A 19217-nucleotide genomic window follows, 5' to 3' on the forward strand; every position below is an offset into this window, starting at 1 on the left:
TTAATCATATGTTTGCTCGAAATCTAATGGGTTATGTTTTTATGACCGAAATCTGTTTTAGAAAAACCTTAAAATTCAGGTTTCGGGTTCCAGAATTCATGTTTTAATTTTTAGGGTTCATCATGTTCTTAGTTAAAATTCGAAATATCCTTTATGCTTCGGAGTATGATTTGAATTGTTATATGTTTTTCCTGATTTTGATCTATTTTTCTAATAAGGATTTTTCGAAATCTGTTAAAAGGATAAGCAGATCATTATTTCGAAATTTTATGATAAAAATAGATCAACATTATAATAGGAAACTGTATCACAATTCATAAATTTCGAATTTTCAGTTGTTATAACCATAAAAAAAAACAACTGGATCGCACAAGATCACATAAGAGATGATCTGATCGCATAAGATAATCGCACAAGATCAGATCACATAAGAGATGATCTGATCGCATAAGATAATCGCACAAAACTTATGGATCGCACAAGGCCTTAATGATCGCACAAGTTTACTTTGGGCCTTATGGATCGCACAAGTCTTGGGCCTTATGGATCGCACAAGTCTTGGGCCTTATGGATCGCACAAGTTTTGGGCATAATGGATCGCACAAGTCTTGGGCCTTATGGATCGCACAAGTTTTGGGCATAATGGATCGCACAAGTCTTGGGCCTTATGGATCGCACAAGTTTTGGGCATAATGGATCGCACAAGTTCGATCCGCGCCAACGGGTGGTTTGCTATTAAATAAATGGTTTTGTAATTTACTTAGTTAATTAATCAGAATCAGATAATGTTTTGCAAAACCAGAATAGCTTAACTTGAATGAGCTTTTGATATATCATTTCTGGCCAAAGCTGACTTGATACATCTACTTATCGTTCAAGTATTACGAAAGCTATGTTGTGTGTGCATCATAAGATTGAATGTCTTAATTTCTGGCCAAAGCTGATTTAATTCATTCATAGATGGCATACTCAACAAGTGCATAACTAAAGTGATTGTTTCAATTTCTGGCCAAAGCTGATTTGTTACAAACACTTTGCACATATGCTTAAATGATTACACTTCTGGCCAAAGTTGTTTTGTCTTCGTTTAAGTAGAACTTTTTAGCTAAGTCTATTATTTTGATGTTAGTAATAGACAATATCACAGCTTCATAATATAAAATGGTCATTATTTATGCCTGCCTTAGTTTAACGTGCCCTTAGATCACATTAGGATTTCTTCATTAGTATCATAACTTGCTCATCTTATTTCCACTATCAGCGCCCAATTGCGGGATTCCACCTTTAACTGGTGATAACTTTGCTGCATGGAAGGTTGCTCTCATGCTTACTCTTGGGCTGCTGGACTTTGATTATGCTCTAAGAGAGAATAAGCCAGCGGACCTTACTGCCACAAGTACTGCTGCTGAGCAGTTAACTCATGATAAGTGGACTAGGTGTAACCGCATGTCTCTCATGTTTATGAAGCAGTCCATCAGCAATGCAATCAGAGGAGCTATTCCTGATTCTGAAGATGCTAAAACCTACTTGGAACATGTGGAGGCTCAGTTCAAGGGGACGTCTAAAGCACACGCTAGTACTCTTATTCTCAAGCTGGTGACAACTAAGTATGATGGGAGGAGCGGCATTCGCGAGCACATCATGATGATGAATGACATGGCCAATAAGCTGAAGGGGCTGGAAATGGAAATCAGTGATGGTTTCCTTGTTCATTTTATCATCACTTCGCTTCCTTCGTCCTTTGAAGCATTCAAGATCAATTACAACACTCAGAAGGACAAATGGACGATGAGTGAGCTGGTCGCTATGTGCGTACAGGAGGAAGAGCGTATGAGGATGGATCGCCATACTGATGTTGCAAACTTCACTACCTCCAACTCTAAGAAGAGGAAGAACAATTATCAGAGGAAGGATGCTTCAAAAGTCCAAAGGCCTAATCCTAATTCTAATACAAGTGCACCCTCCAGCTCTAAGAACTCCTTAGGCAGTATCCGCTGCAAGTTCTGTAAGAAGACAGGACACATGCAGAAGGAGTGCCCTGATTTTAAGGAGTGGCTGGCTAAGAAAGGTAACGATTATTTTATGATACTTGAGTCCTATAATTTAAGTGTTCTTGCCAATTCTTGGTGGTTTGATTCTGGTTCTATGGTTCATGTTACCAATTCTACTCAGGGATTCCTTTCAATCCGGAAGCTGGAAAGAAACCAAAGAACGCTTAAGGTTGGTGATGATCGAGAATTAGAAGTGAAGGCCATTGGAACATTACAATTAGTTATGAAAACTGGTTTATGTATTAAACTTTATGATACCTTATATGTTCCTGAGGTAACTCGGAACCTTGTATCAGGACCAAAGTTAGACATGGACGGTTTTATTGTTTCCCATGGTCATCGCAAACTTTCTATCCTTTATGATTCTGTTCTTTATGGTACTGGTATTCTGGATGGTGGTCTCTATAGATTAGAACTAGAAGATAACTTTTCCAAATCTTTGTTGTCATATAACATTAATGAATCACTCACAAAGATGGAAGAGAAACGAGACTTAGAAACTTCATCCATGTTGTGGCATCAGCGTTTAGGCCACATTTCAAAAGAACGATTAAATCGTCTCGTAAAGGATGAAGTCTTACCTCCTCTCGATTTCTCTGATTTTGGAACATGTGTCAAATGTCTTAAAGGTAAAATGACATTAGCGAATAAGAAAGGTGCCACTAGGAGCTCTAATTTATTAGAACTCATTCACACTGACATTAGTGGTCCCTACCAAATCGCTGGCATAACAGGACATACTTCATTTATCACTTTTATTGATGATTATTCTCGTTACATGTACTTGTATCTTATTAAGGAGAAATCTGAATCTCTTACAACTTTTAAAGATTATAAGGCTGAAGTTGAAAAGCAATTAGATCGTCAGATTAAAGTTGTGAGATCAGATAGAGGCGGTGAATATTATGGAAGACATACTGATGTGGGTCAAGCTCCTGGTCCATTTTATGAGTTTTGTAAGGGCCAGGGGATTGTGAACCAATACACCATGCCTGGTACACCTCAGCAGAACGGTGTCGCTGAAAGAAGAAATCGTACCCTTATGAACATGGTGCGCAGTATGTTAGCCAACACTAATTTACCATTATTCCTCTGGACTGAAGCATTAAAAGCAGCTGTTCATATACTCAATAGAGTTCCTTCTAAGTCTGTCCCTAAAACTCCTTATGAACTTTGGACAGGAAGGAAACCGAGTCGTAAATATATGAAAGTATGGGGCTGCATTGCTGAAGCAAAACTTTATAATCCTTTCCTAAGGAAACTTGACCCTAAAACAGTTACCTGTTTCTTTATCGGGTATCCTGAGAACTCTAAGGTTTATCGTTTCTATTGTCCTTCTCATGTCACCCGTATTGTTGAAACCAAGCATGCCGCGTTCCTGGAGGATTTCAAGGTCAGTGGGAGCAGTACCAACCCTTACGAAGAATTGCAAGAAGTACAAGACGCGGGGGGAGAGACTCGTCGCTTACCATTACTCCGATTACTCCTCTTGTACCCAATACAACTACTGTACCTGAAGCTACTGCACCAACTCCAAATTCACCTTTACAATCAGAACCCATTATACCTCATAACGAAGGCACATCAAACGCTCAAAACCAAGACAACGCTGAACCCGATAATCCACTCAGGAGGTCATCTAGGCAAAGAAGGCCTACTAATTGGGATGATTATGTTACCTACCTGACTGAAATGGATGCTGGAAAGCTCAATGATCCTATCTCTTACAATGAAGCCATTAGCAGTGATCAGTCTTCTGAATGGAATAAAGCGACGATTGATGAGCTTGAATCCATGAAGAAAAAATACGTTTGGGATTTGGTAGAATTACCCAACGGAGCCAAACCCGTAGGATGTAAATGGGTATTCAAAACAAAACTGGATCCGAATGGGAACGTTGAACGCTACAAAGCGAGATTGGTTGCAAAGGGCTACACTCAGAAAGAGGGAATTGATTATCAAGAGACGTTTTAACCTGTCGCTCGTAAAGATTCATTAAGGATCGTCATGGCCCTAGTAGCTCATTTTGATTTAGAGCTGCATCAGATGGACGTTAAAACCGCTTTCCTTAACGGAGATTTGGACGAAGATGTTTACATGAAACAACCTGAAGGCTTTAAACCTGAAGGTCAGGAGCATCTAGTCTGTAAGCTGAAGAAATCCATTTACGGGTTAAAACAAGCATCACGTCAGTGGTACCTCAAGTTTGATGAAGTCATGAAGAAGCAAGGTTTTATGAAGAATCAAGTGGATCAATGCACCTACCTCAAGATGAGTGGGAGCAACTTTACTATACTTGTCCTTTACGTAGATGATATTCTATTGGCAAGTAATAGTTTAGACATGTTGCATGAGTCGAAGCGGTTACTTTCGCATAACTTCGACATGAAGGATCTCGGAGAGGCTTCTTACGTCATTGGCATCGAAATTCACCGAGATAGACACAAAGGGATCTTAGGATTGTCCCAAAAGGCTTACATAGATCGTGTCCTTACACGATATAACAAGCAACAGTGCAAACCCTCCGTCGCTCCAGTAGTTAAGGGAGATGTTTTCGGTTCATTCCAGTGTCCGACAACAGAGGTTGAGAAAGAGCAAATGAGCCAGATACCTTACGCGTCAGTAGTCGGGAGCTTGATGTATGCTCAAGTCTGTACTCGCCCAGATATCGCTTATATTGCTGGAATGTTAGGCCGTTATCAGACTAATCCTGGCCTAGATCACTGGAAAGCAGCTAAGAAGGTACTTCGATATCTGCAAGGGACGAAAGACTATAAACTGACTTATAGAAGAAGTGATCATTTAGAAGTGGTGGGCTATTCTGATTCTGACTTTGCAAAGTGCAAAGATGACAAGAAATCCACTTCGGGCTATATCTTTATGTTAGCAGGCGGCCCTATCTCATGGAAGAGTCATAAACAACAGTTGACCACAACTTCCACAATGATGGCAGACTACATTGCTGTTTATAACGCAACCTGTCATGGAATGTTGCTTAGAAATCTGATCACTGGACACAAAATTGTTAATTCCATTTCTAGACCATTGAAGCTTTATTGTGATAATTCAGCTGCCGTTAGTTTCTCGAACAGTAACAGTTCGACTGGAGCTGGTTTATATCTCGATACAAAATATTTGTTCGTACGTGAACGAGTTGAGGAAAATAATCTTTGTATCGAGTATATTAGTACTAAGGATATGCTTGCGGATCCGATGACTAAAGGTCTCCCTCCTAAGGTTTATGAAGAACATGTTCGTAATATGGGATTTTGTAAAGACCTTATTTGAGCATATTGTACTAGCTTATGTTTTATGTTAATGAAATTTCCTCAATTTGATTTTGTATGTCTCTTAGAATATGTTCAACCGGTATAATGGCATATTGACAAATAAAGTTACAAATCAAACAAAGGGCTTACGCGTATTTTGATCATAACGATTAGGTTTTAAATTAAGGCTATAGTATGATTAATGGGGGTCCTGGGTCGCATAATGATTCAACGGCTGTATTTCTCTACTATAGTACTTGCTTAAGGCTAAAATGAGTATTAACTCCTGATCAGGCTTATCTAATACTCATAGTAGATGATTACTCGGCTAAGTGGGAGAATGTAAGATTAAATATATATTATGTTTAATATTTAATCTATAGCCATTATAATCATTTACATAATATAGATCAAAATATATAATAACCTATTAAATAATTAGTTGGTAATTGTTGATGGACCATATTACCCTTATTAACTAATTAGCTTTCCTCCTGGGTGCTTATATAAGGAGAATTATGTGGAGGTTAAAGGGTTACTCAGTTACACAATTAGACACAACCCATTAGCCATAACATCAATTTTCGACCTCCTCTCCTAATCGAATCCCCTATTCGATTTCTAAGTCCCCATCATCAGTCAGCACCCTAAGGAGGAACCAGATCAAGATGACAAGCATGTCGAACTCCATTACTGGATTCTCCACTGCACTATCTGCTGTAACAGGTATGTTTACTGTTTTCCCTCATGATTAAACAGAACTAGACCAACATGATGACTATTATTTATAAAACAAGGCAAGAAAGCAACAGGCTTCCCTGTTTGTGTTTTGTACCTTTTGTTATCTTTCTACAGGTTCTTTAAAATATGTTTTTCAAAGGAAGTAGTTACATACATACATACGTAGTATTTTTTAAGTTCCAATTTGAGTTTTAATTACTTATTTTTGGTTCTTTTTTCTGTTGTCATGAATAAAGATTTGACTGAGTGTGCAAACTGGCATATTATTTTAGTGGGTTTGGTGAAAGATAATAAGAATTGACTCATGTTGCTCATTCTTCATTTCTTCATGTTCTAAGATCTGAATGCTATATGGAAACTAATAGCAAACAATCTTTTGCTTCTTCTCTTATTTATTTATGTATAATATTTGTACTATTTTCCAGTTTATTAACCAATTTCAGTGGGAGTGTTGCCGTGTTGGACGTAAATTGGATCTGTTTCTGTTCGGGAAAAAATGAATTGGCCGGTTCATATTTGAAAGAAAAATAAAGAACAATGAAAGTGATAAATATAGATTGTATTTTAATTAGTTTTATTTAATCCGATTTCCGATTTATTAGTTCAGTTATTTTAATTATATATATATATTAAACCCATTAAGTCTAACTGCTTTGCAAATCAATATTCACCGTCAGATCATGCTGAGATGAAATCTCAGCCGTTTAAACTCCCAAAAATAACCGCTCTAATAGCAGTTCAAAGCAGTTTTTTACGGTTTTCCTAGGTGGTGGTTACCTCCACATTTTGCTGCCCACTATCTCCACAACTCAACCACCTAAAATATCTTATTTAACCATATAAACTCATCTTCTTTTAATCATGTCAGTCTAAACTAAGAAAAAAAAACTGCTTTCTTGGTAGTTTATGGAGGTTACACACTCTCTCTCCAAAAATAAGGAAGTTACGAACGGTTTCAGGGTTGATATCTCCCACGTCCCCTCCCCACGTTTCTTGTAACTTCCATATACCCTTCCTTTTAATAGGGATCCCAGACCTGTGTTTTTGCCCCATTCCCCTCCATCCCTATCTATCAAAATCCATTATGCTTTGAAAAGTAAAAGTGAAGCATCATTTCGTCGCAAGACCGATTCCAAACATCTCTGTCATCGCAACATCAAAGTTGTCGATTTAGAGCACCGGTTCCTCGAATCTCTCAATTGCACTCCGATAATTGAAGCACCCAGTGTAATCGCTCATGAAATCAAGGTATGTTGTATGTTAATTGTTGTAAAGCATTTGTGAATTTGATCTTCTTTGTGTGTGTTGTAGAAGTTTTGCTCTGCATCTTCTTCACCTTCCACTAGGTTCACCTAGCTCCGTAAGTACATAATTTGTCAGGTTATTTTCAGTTTTTTGTTTTTTTGAAATTTGTTATTGATGTATTTGTAAGGTTTTCTTCGTATATGGCGGTGGATTTTGAGTAATTTGCAGATCTTATTTCTCTTTTCATCCGAACTTTTAGCATTAGTATTCATAGTTTAGGGTTTAGGTTGAGTTATTTCTAACAACCGACACCTGTTTGATGAAATGTCTTGGATATCAATAGAAACTTGGTAAAGTCGAGAGATTTTGACTAATAAAACCGTCGTGGATATATCAACACAGTTCATTCCCTCGGTTATTTAATTTTGTTTTGCAATTTTGGGCATAACTTTGCTGGTTGTATCAAAATGGGTACTTTATAGTCTTTGGTTGGTTTGTAGAGTTTCATTACTTATTCATGTTTTAAATATCAGCAAAGTTTTATATTTACATATTAATTTAAGTTTATAAGAAAATGATTTATGAAGATGTATGTATAAAAATACACTTTTGATGGCTTTCAACTTTCTAACCAGTGTCAACTTTCAAATAAAACTTCTTATTTGAACTATTTTACCCGCTTGAGATAACTACTTTTTTCACATGAAGCAACATTTGTGTTTATCAGGTGAAAGGGCTTTTAAAAGAGCGAAAACTATAAATGCTTGTGGACCCTGATCTAGAGACAAATTACATCGATTCAGAAGTTGCGCAGCTGATCCAGGTGGCATTGCTGTGCACCCAAGGCTCACCAATGGACCGACCCAAAATGTCTGATGTGGTCAGAATGCTGGAAGTTGACGGGTTGGCCGAAAGATGGGACGAGTGGTAGAAAGTGGAGGTTACTCGACAGGAAATCGATCTTGCACCACATCCTAATTCTGATTGGATTCTTGATTCGACTGAGAATTTGCATGCTATTGTGTAGTCGGGGCCGAGGTAACTTGAAATGGGTTCAAAGTTTCGTCGTTTGGTAATTTATTTTGTTATGATTAATTAAACTGCCTATCGTTAATCGAACAATCAATGCCAACACTTTGAGCAAAGTTATTCCCAAAAGTGGAGGTTACTCGCCAGGAAATTTATTTTGTTTTGCAAATTTGGGCATAACTTTGCTGGATATGAAAGATGACATAGTGGAATTCCTATTGCAATGACAACATTTTCCTCTATCACAGGGGCAATTGGTTCTCATTGTTTATCTCAGCAGGTTGATTGAATATTCTTTGTGATTTTGTTGTTTCATGAGCTTTTGTGCCACTTATCTACATCACTGCATGAAACTATCACAAATAGAATGACACCAATAGAAGAAATGGTAGGCATGGATGTTCTTTGCAGTGACAAAACTGGAACTTCGACACTGAACAAGCTTTTTGTTGACAAAGATCTTATAAAGGTTACTTAATCATTTGAACACTGGGCATGATATGATCAGACATGAAGCGTGGTTAAGATTGAAGAAATTATGATTCTGTTGTACATAGTGGATATGATTTTGTTTTTTGCTGCGTGATTTGTAAGTTTTTTTCTTTGAATCGATCGATTTCGTTCTTTTGGAGTTATTTGTTTGTTAATTTGTATATGTTTACTGTTTTTTTGCATAGTTTGAGATTGGAAGCTTGGTGTTGAACACGCAATGAAGTAACAGAAGGGAATTATGTTCAGTTCTAGCAACCGTAGGTTTCGTTTATCTTCATTTTGAATCTGATACTTATTGTTGTTAAATTGATCGGTTTCGTTCGTTTCCAGATAGAGATAATGTTGTGGGCAAAATGATTTCATCGTATCTTTCCAACCAATCGCAGTTTGATGATCACACAATCCATCTTCTTTTTAGTGCAAATCGTTGGGAGAAAAGGTTCGTTAGGCCTTTTTATTAATGTCTTTTTTGTTGCAAACTATATAAGTAGTTAAGTATGTAGTCAAAACTGAAAACCATACACTTCATCATTATAAGCTTTTAAATAAGTTCTTATAGACCATTCCACCGGTTATTTGCAGACATGTTATTTGCAGATCATTGATTCTGTTGGGGTATTTTGGGTATACCATGAGGTTGCTGTTAAGGTTATCCCCAAATCCAAGGTTAGATTTCAGCTAATTTATTCCATCATTTATTATGTTGAGGTATTGTTTATAAATAACATTTAGAAGTGCTAATCTGTTATAGTTCATATTCCAGTCATATATTATATTTTTCCGGCTTTTAACGGTCTCGTCGCAACCACAAAAACAGAAAATAGGACATTTATCCGTCGTCTAATTTTTGGCTGAAGCATCATGACTCTTCATATGGTAGTTATTTATTTCGGGTGCATTTTCAAAGATTCAGTCGCCCATTGAAATTTACAGCAGTAAAATTCATCCAGAAGGTCTCTTAAACAAAAGAAATAGTACAGTTAATGTCTAAGTTAGTTTGGCAGCAATTTTAGAACTTTCCCTGTATCAAATCTTTCACATTTCAGAATATATCAGTTTGTAAAGTGTGTTTTTGTATGTAATGCAGAAAATACCCTCCATCAACAGTTAAATGTTTGTACAGAAAGAAAACTCACTTGATGTACGATTCGATAACTAACTTATCGATCCCCGCGACATCAAACTCAAATGACTTTGGGAAGAAGAAGACTGAACGTCTTTATCTTATTTCTTGCTTATTTTTCAGATATAAAGAAATGTCTTAGTTTATTCTTCTCCGAGAATGTTTATTATTGTTTTCCCTTTTGTTGTTATTCCTATTTTGACCTAGATGTGTGCATCTTTGTGGGGTTTGGTTAACTTATGAATAGGACAGAACTGGGGTTAGGTGATTTTGGACAATTGAGAAGGAGATGATGTTGATTGTTACGGTGGTGGATGTTGGGACTTGATTGTTGCACGAATGCTTAAGATTGTTATGGCGAATAGACGATGAATTCGGATGTTAGTAGGACCGGAGGGCAAGTTGAAAGGGACATTGAGCAAGTAACTTGATTTTAATGTACTTTGAGGTTTGGATATTATTGTAGGTTATGATATTATTGTGTTTTATCAGTTTATGTGATGTTATGGACTATTAGTTCGTTACCACTTACCTGGTACCAACCAAACTTCCACCAGTTAACCCTTCAGCAAAACCAGTTAATTGATTTTCGGGTAGTTTGTATATTAAAGTTGGTCATTTTTTTTTTAATTTGAAAAAGTTGCTCTTTGTAGTTTAAGAGACTTTTACTTTCTCTAGAAGAAGAATTTTGAGGAGGGGGGTTCTCATTGGCAAGCTTTGTTGAAAAATAATTTAATCAAACAGTTAATTTATTAATTACTGAGTTATCAGCCAAATCAGTTTGTTCCAACTTGAGCAAACTGATTAAAGAAAGGTAGAAGGAGACTGTCCCGTTGTCGGACGAATTTAAAGAACATGCAAAATTAAAACCAACCTGGCGTTTGAGATCGAAGATTCTTAAACGAAAAACTTGAACTACACGGATGACTCCTGTCCTTAAAGGATTTTACGCGCTCGTATTGCTGTGAGCTGCAGCGTAAACTCCCAGGATTTAATGCAGAACTGATCTGGTATTCCAACAGCAATGGAAACCAGAAAACGCAGAAGCTGGAACGAAAACAGAATCACACAATAGAGAGAGAGAGAGAGCTGCGAATTTGATGTGTGTAGAATAGGTTTCAGGAAGCTTTTATTTATAGTTTTAGTTATACCAGAGAATGAGAAAATTAGGGAGTGAGATAACAATCCATAACCAATTCGAATTACCTATCTCATACGAATTCGGTTACTAGATAATTATCCTTATACGAATTCGATTTACTATGGGATAAGCCCCACTGTTTTCGAATCCATCCCTATCTCCTTCTTATCTCATCTCATTCGGTTTACAGATCTGACCCACCTGAAACCGAACCTTAGCTAAAAATAAAAGCTCCTCAGCTCCTAGCGACGATGCGAAGTGCAAAGTGCGCCTCAAACGCGCCCATTCGCGCCTCAAACGCGACCATTCGCGAGCTCGCGGCTCGGCTCGGCTCGGCGCACGTGTGGGCTTCACCCACTTCTCAACCCATTTAACACTATGGAAGCCCATAAGGGGTAATCCCTTATAAACCACTTAAACTTCACTCACTCCACCGATGTGGGATGGAGGAAACATACCAACTTGTATGTTTACCTCTTTAATATTTCCAACAATCCCCCACCAAGTTGGAATGTTTCCTTTCACTTAGACTAATGATGTCACTAGGTGTCACGAAGATTAAACCCAGTTTATGTTGATAAACAAGAAGAGACAGATTAGATGGTGTCCTATGGAATTAAACCATTAACCTGATAGCCCCCTTCGGTTTACCCCCACACATCACCAGCTGACTTTGCGTTCTCACTGAGCGCGAATATGGCCGTGCGCTATAAATCCTTTTCATGACCCTTTAGAAGATAAACCACTAATCTTCACTCGAGGCGGCACCACCCCTAGATCATATAGGCAAAGTTTTACATCATCCACGTTGCTTGGATGCCTCCAAAACTTTGTTAAGAGCATAAGCTCACCCTTGTTCTCGGCAACGACGTACTATCATACCTCACATGGATCTATCAAATTTGATAGTACCTTCTATCGTTAAGTGACTTCGTTTTTACCCATTAAACTTGAGAAATAGGAGCACTAAGTTCAAGTTGGGTTTCCATCACTAACGATTCTATTGTGGTTTTAGACCCATGTCTCTCGCGGTATTCACAACCAAATCTCTCGTCAGAGGTTTAGTAAACGGATCTGCCAAGTTCTTACTTGTCTTGACATAGACAACCTTGATGGTACCACTTTCAAGCAGTTGTCTCACATAATTGTGCCGAAGACCTATGTGTCTTGACCTCCCATTATACACTGCGTTGTATACTTTAGATAGTGTGGCCTCACTATCACAATACATGGGAATAGACGGCATTGGAACATCCCACAGACGGATGTCAATAAGTAGATCTCTAATCCACTCCGCTTCTTTGCCAGCGCAGCTAGCGCTATGAACTCAGCTTCCATAGTTGAGTGGGCAATACACGTCTGTTTCTTGCTCGCCCAAGAAATTGCTCCTCCTGCTAGAGTGTAAATCCACCCACTTGTAGATTTTGAATCATTGGTGCGATCAATCCAGCTTGCATCAGAATAACCTTCAAGTATTCTGGAAGAAGACGTGTATGTCAGTTCTAAGTTACTGGTCCTTTTCAGGTATCCAAGTACTCTACCCACTGCCTTCCAGTGTTCTGTCCCTGGATTAACAGTATACTGACTCAGTTTGCTTACAGCAAAAGCAATGTCAGGACGAGTGCAATGTGTTGCATACATCATACTTCCAATAGCACTCGCATACTCCAGTTGAGCCACTGCTCTTCCAGGGTTCACATTAAGTTTCACACTTGGATCAAATGGAGTATTAAACTCTTTAATATTTAAGTGTTGAAACTTAGTCAGAATTTTGTCTATGTAATGAGATTGACTTAGAGAAATCTGACTTCCAGTTCTCTTCACCTTGATCCCAAGAATGGTATCAACTTCTCCTAGATCTTTCATCTTAAAGTTCGAGGACAAATATTTCTTAGTTTCAGAAATACCTTCAAGGTGAGTGCTAATGATCAACATATCATCAACATAAAGACAAATCACGACTGTATAACTGGGTTCGCATTTAGTATAAATACATCTATCAGCACTGTTGTGTCGAAACCCTAAAGCAGTCACAGTGGTGTAAAATCTCTCATGCCACTGTTTAGGAGCTTGCTTCAAACCATACAGAGATTTAATAAGTCTACACACTTTGTTCTCTTGTCCAGGCATCACAAACCCTTCTGGTTGCTCCAAATAAATCTCCTCATTTAGATACCCATTTAGAAATGCTGTCTTTACATCCATTTCATGAATGTACAGCCCTTTAAAGCAGACACCGCTATTAGAGTTCTAATAGAACTTATTCTAGCCACAGGTGCATAGGTATCAAAATAGTCGATCCCTTCTCTCTGCCTATACCCTTTAGCAACTAATCTCGCTTTATAGGCAGAGATGGATCCATCTGGATGATACTTCCTTTTGAAAATCCATTTGGATCCAATAGGTTTCTTTCCCTTGGGTAGATCAGCTAACTCCCAAGTTCCATTTCCCATAATGGAATCCATTTCATCATTGACTGCCTCCTTCCACAAAGGGGCATCTCTAGATGACATTGCTTCACTGAAAGTTTTAGGATCATCATCCAAATTTACAGCAAAAATGACCTCTCTCGTCACTTTCTTTTGAGTTCCTTCAAACAGGTAAGAAAAGAAATCATCTCCATAACTTTTCTCTTTTCTAACTCTAGTACTTTTCCTTGGTTCTTCAACTATTGGTGAGGGTTGAACCCTTTTCTCAGAAGTACTAGAAGTTGTGGTGCCATTTGAGTTTTCATCATCTCTAGAAAACTTGTTCTCAAAGAACTCCACATCTCTGGATTCTACAACTATACCTGATTCGTCATCCAACAATCGGTAAGATTTACTATGCGAAGCATATCCAATGAATACACTCTTGAAAGCTCTTTCTCCCAGTTTGAGTGTCTTTGGATCAGGTACGCGATAGTAGGCAAGACACCCCCAAACCCTCAAATGCTCTAGGTTTGGTTTTCTTCCTTTCCACAACTCATATGGACTCGTAGGTATCACACGACTAGTGATCCTATTGTGAACATAACATGCGGTTAACACAGCTTCCCCCCACATATTACGAGGTAGACCCGATTGGTTTAACATACAGTTAGCCATCTCTACCAAGGTTCGGTTCTTTCTCTCAGCCAAACCATTTTGTTGGGGAGTATAAGGTGCAGTTCTCTCATGTATGATGCCTTCTTCTTCGCAGAATGCATCAAACTTTCGGTTAAAGTATTCTCCGCCTCTGTCCGAGCGAAGAATTTTAATGCGTTTCTCCTTTTGTTTTTCAACCTCAGCCTTATATATTTTGAATGCCTCAAAAGCTTCATCTTTTGAATGCAACAAATAAACATATAAGTATCGGCTCGAGTCATCGCAGAAAGTGATAAAGTATCTCTTACCCCCACGAGTAAGAACTCCATTCAGTTCACAAATATCTGAATGAATTAGTTCTAGTAGTGATGTATTGCGTTTATGGACACTTGGAAAGGTTTCTTTGTGAATTTTGATTTAACACATGTTTCGCATTTTTCAAAATCTTTATCTTTCAATTTTAATAAACCTTTAGTTTGCATTTTTTCAATGTTTTTAATATTTGTATGAGCTAAACGTTTATGCCATAAAGAAATTGAACAAGCGATATAATCAGAAGACATAATTTCATTCAAATCAAAACCAATTGCATTACATTCACCAATACTAGAACTAACACCACCACCACTATCACTATCACTTTCATTCCCAAACCCATCAATCACTGAAACACCCCCTTCATCCGAATCTTCTTCATCAATCCCATCTTCAGCTAAGTCAAGACGATACATTCCACCCGTGTTCTGTGCTTGACCCACATAGATGTCATTTAGAGAAAACTTCACACGAAGATTCTTGATAACCAGCTTGTAACCATTCCGATCAAATTTATCAGCAGAAACCAGACCCTTGGTGATACCAGGAACATGCAACACGTCCTGAAGGGTAACCACTTGACCATCTCTAAAGTTTAGTCGCACCGTGCCTTTACCATGTACTTCTACACGATGTCCATCAGCACACACCACCACTGTTCCTTGAGGAACAGGAGCATAAGTAAGAAATGAGTCACGATTCCCACAAACATGAACAGTGGCTCCAGAATCCAAGAACCATCCTCTACATGCTACAATGCGTGTATATTGAGAAAGCATATTAACTTCACCAAGACCCACACTGGCCACTAGATTGGTGACTTTCTCAACATCAACAGCACTTGTAGAACCAACCGTAGATCCAGATTTCCTCTGAGAGCACTCTCGTGCATAATGCCCTATTTCTCCACAAACATGGCATTTACCAGACCTCTTTGGTTGATGGTTGTTAGTGTGTCGTGTCTTCTTGAATTCTTTTTTCTTTGGTGCGGTAAACTTCTTATTCTTTGATGATGCCCCTTTTCCCTTTTGACCAGATCCGCCAGCAACATGATTGACACTCGATCCGACTTTACCTCTTTTGTCCCTGTTGCGCGTTTCCTCCTCAATTCGAAGGTGCTTCAACAGTTCATCCAAAGAGTAGTCCTCAGACTTGTGCATCATTCTCTTTGAGAAATCTTTCCAATTAGGAGGCAATTTTGCAATAATGACCCCTACTTGAAATATTTCTGGCAGCGGAATAGAAAGTGCAGTCAATTTGTTAACAAGAACTTGGAGTTCATGCACTTGCTCCAGGATTGACTTGTCATCGACCATTTGGAAGTCTAAGTACTTGGCAATAAAGTATTTGTTAGTACCTTCTTCATGAGCCTTATACTTATCTTCCAAAGCTTTCCACAATTCTCTAGCATTTTTTACCGGTGCGTACAAGTCATAGAGACGATCCGAAAGAGAATTTTTTATGTGGCCCAACTAAAGATCTTCAGCTTCCTTACGGACAAGTCTTTGCCTTGCCAAATCTGCATCTGGTAGCTCTCCTGCCTCACGAGGAGGGTCATCAGGAATTGCGGGCAAATCAGGATCAAGGATATAGTAAAGTTTCAGCACAACTAGCATGAACTTAACCTTGTCCGCCCAGCGGGTATAGTTCTGACCATCGAATCTGTCCAACTTGACAAACTCTTGATTCATGAATCTCAGATTGGCTGTTGGTAGTTCAGCGTCCATTTGTTCTGGCGTTTGATTAAAACACAAAAATAAAATCCTTTAAGAATGTTGAAAAATAATTTAATCAAACAGTTAATTTATTAATTACTGAGTTATCAGCCAAATCAGTTTGTTCCAACTTGAGCAAACTGATTAAAGAAAGGTAGAAGGAGACTGTCCCGTTGTCGGACGAATTTAAAGAACATGCAAAATTAAAACCAACCTGGCGTTTGAGATCGAAGATTCTTAAACGAAAAACTTGAACTGCACGGATGACTCCTGTCCTTAAAGGATTTTACGCGCTCGTATTGCTGTGAGCTGCAGCGTAAACTCCCAGGATTTAATGCAGAACTGATCTGGTATTCCAACAGCAATGGAAACCAGAAAACACAGAAGCTGGAACGAAAACAGAATCACACAATAGAGAGAGAGAGAGCTGCGAATTTGATGTGTGTAGAATAGGTTTCAGGAAGCTTTTATTTATAGTTTTAGTTATACCAGAGAAGAGAATGAGAAAATTAGGGAGTGAGATAACAATCCATAACCAATTCGAATTACCTATCTCATACGAATTCGGTTACTAGATAATTATCCTTATACGAATTCGATTTACTATGGGATAACCCCCACTGTTTTCGAATCCATCCCTATCTCCTTCTTATCTCATCTCATTCGGTTTACAGATCTGACCCACCTGAAACCGAACCTTAGCTAAAAATAAAAGCTCCTAGCGACGATGCGAAGTGCAAAGTGCGCCTCAAACGCGCGACCATTCGCGAGCTCGCGGCTCGGCGCGCGTGTGGGCTTCACCCACTTCTCAACCCATTTAACACTATGGAAGCCCATAAGGGGTAATCCCTTATAAACCACTTAAACTTCACTCACTCCACCGATGTGGGATGGAGGAAACATACCAACTTGTATGTTTACCTCTTTAATATTTCCAACAAGCTTAAGGTAAGAATGAATTCAACTTTGTTTTATAAGGGAGTTGTTCATTGTTGAGTTCATATATGAATTTTGTAATTTTTTTGGAATCTCATTGGCAAGCAATAAGCACATCTGACTCAGAAGTAGTTGGTCTTATATCCTTTTTAAACTTGACAATAAAATCTCTAAAATAATCAATGTATCAGCTTGCTGGAACTAACATATCCAGAAGGAACATCTTATTAGACAATTTCTGGAAAGTTTTATCGGAACATCTTATAATCGGTAGTGAAAGGAATAGCTGATGCATATTGAGGATTCAATGGTGGTAACTAATTTCTTTTGACATAGTTTTGTTCTTTTCTTTATTTTTTAATGAAGAACGTGTTTAATTTTGATATTTTTAGTGTATGTTGTGCAGGACCGAGATTTAAGCCCAATTTCTGATAAACTATGGAAGAACTTTTAAATGCTATACTTTAGGTCCAAATGTACCAGTGTTGTAGTTGAAAAGATGAAAGAAAAGAAAGTTCGTTTAAATGGAGACCATAGAAGATTTGAGACTCAGTTAAAAATTGGGGATGATTGCAGATGAAGTTCATAATTTAATAACATGACATTTATGTTTAATAATCATGAACTTGGACTTGTAGAATTGAATTTTTAATTACTAAGTTGTCCTTCCATAAGCATTTTAGAATACATGGTGAAATTGGTAATGTTGGATTACAGAGGATCAAGTTGGTAAATTTGGATCAGAATCAGTTTCTAAATTAAAATGTTTTGAATTGGTTAATGTAGATTAAGTTGTGTAAGACGTCGGGGAAAGTTGGTTAATCCTATGAGAATCACTTGAGTGTGGATGAATGTTGTTTATTTGTGTTAATATGTTTATTATTTCATTTTTATCTAAGCAAAATGTTTTTTTATCAATATGATTAGATGGAGTGTTGACACTATGATGCTAAAATTCTCGTCCACCGGATGGGTAAAGTATGGAGGGAGAGAGAGAGAGAGAGAGAGCCTTGCCGATGCCGATGCCGCACTCCGCAACCTAATACATCAACGTAACCCGTCCAACGAACGGGTATTAAACTAGTTATATTTGGGTTATAATAGTTTTGGGTTTTCATTAATTAGTTTAAATAGAGATTTTGTAAACAAGTTTTCACTATTAGAAAGTGCTCGATTTTCATATGTTAATTTCCTAGGAAAAAATGGTCCAAATTGCGACCAAAAACCAACACCAATGAAAACCCCTAAATTTGTGACTAAATACTGACCAAATATTATCAGAAGTCATTTTTGACTGATTAGTGAAAATGATAATGATAAACCAACTCTATTATTAACCATGTGCAAGTAAGAGTAGTTTTCATGTAGGAAACAAGGGTTAGGGAGAACGGTACAGAGTCATTTTTTTCACAGTTTGTGAGTTAACCTGGGTCTGAATAGTATGTAGAGCATGGAGAAGAGTTTGAAAATATTGAGAAAAATGCCGGGATATTCATGTGGTTTGCCCATTTTTCACCTTTAGTCCATAACTTTCTAAAATTACAGCTATAGTCCCCCAACTTTTGCAATTTCGTTCTCGGATAGTCCCTGGCGCGGATAGGAGTTAGTTTTTGGTGTTAAGTGGATGTGAAATTATCTTCTTCTCCCCCATCTCTATCTTTAACCCACCACCACCACATCCACCATCACCACCACCTCCTCCACCACCACCTTCATCCCTCATTATTGCCTTCTAATAAACACATCTATACATATCTTATCTTCCAATTTGAAATTATTACATCTACTTAACAAAATACCAGCTCTTACAATAAATTAGATCATCTAAGTAGGAGCACGTATTTGAAGGATATAATGGTCATAAATAAACCCAAACCCACAAGTGCTGCTGCAAATCTATTGCTTGCCTGTGGAAATAACATTACCATCTTGGACTAGCTCTTCAGCTTGAGAAATTGCATTTTGAACAACCAAAAGCTGTTCCATTTTGTTCATCGGTGGAGACTGTGACCTTAAGTTCACTGATTGGATTTCCTCCACTAAAATGTAGTGCAAGCTTTATATTAATTGCAAAAAAGTATGAATAGAAATGCAA

General features: G+C 37.9%; 2 long non-coding RNA genes across 6 annotated transcripts; both read left to right on the top strand.

The window, feature by feature from the left end:
- Nucleotides 1-6913: 6913 nt before the first annotated feature.
- On the top strand, nucleotides 6914-10218 carry LOC110939737. Of its 4 annotated transcripts, XR_004894032.1 has the most exons (7): nucleotides 6914-7309; nucleotides 7373-7421; nucleotides 8034-8924; nucleotides 9013-9084; nucleotides 9158-9266; nucleotides 9410-9493; nucleotides 9915-10218. It is a non-coding gene; the product is annotated as an uncharacterized LOC110939737 (long non-coding RNA). The 4 variants fall into 4 exon arrangements; XR_002592427.2 differs by having other exon boundaries at nucleotides 6914-7421; XR_002592426.2 differs by lacking the exon at nucleotides 7373-7421.
- A 7073-nt stretch (nucleotides 10219-17291) lies between these two features.
- On the top strand, nucleotides 17292-17793 carry LOC110938448. Of its 2 annotated transcripts, none has more exons than XR_004894033.1 (2): nucleotides 17292-17435; nucleotides 17529-17793. It is a non-coding gene; the product is annotated as an uncharacterized LOC110938448 (long non-coding RNA). The 2 variants fall into 2 exon arrangements; XR_002591407.2 differs by having other exon boundaries at nucleotides 17292-17432.
- Nucleotides 17794-19217: the final 1424 nt, after the last annotated feature.

Source organism: Helianthus annuus, chromosome 5 (genome assembly GCF_002127325.2).
Source record: "Helianthus annuus cultivar XRQ/B chromosome 5, HanXRQr2.0-SUNRISE, whole genome shotgun sequence".
In the NCBI taxonomy this organism is placed as follows: Eukaryota; Viridiplantae; Streptophyta; class Magnoliopsida; order Asterales; family Asteraceae; genus Helianthus; species Helianthus annuus.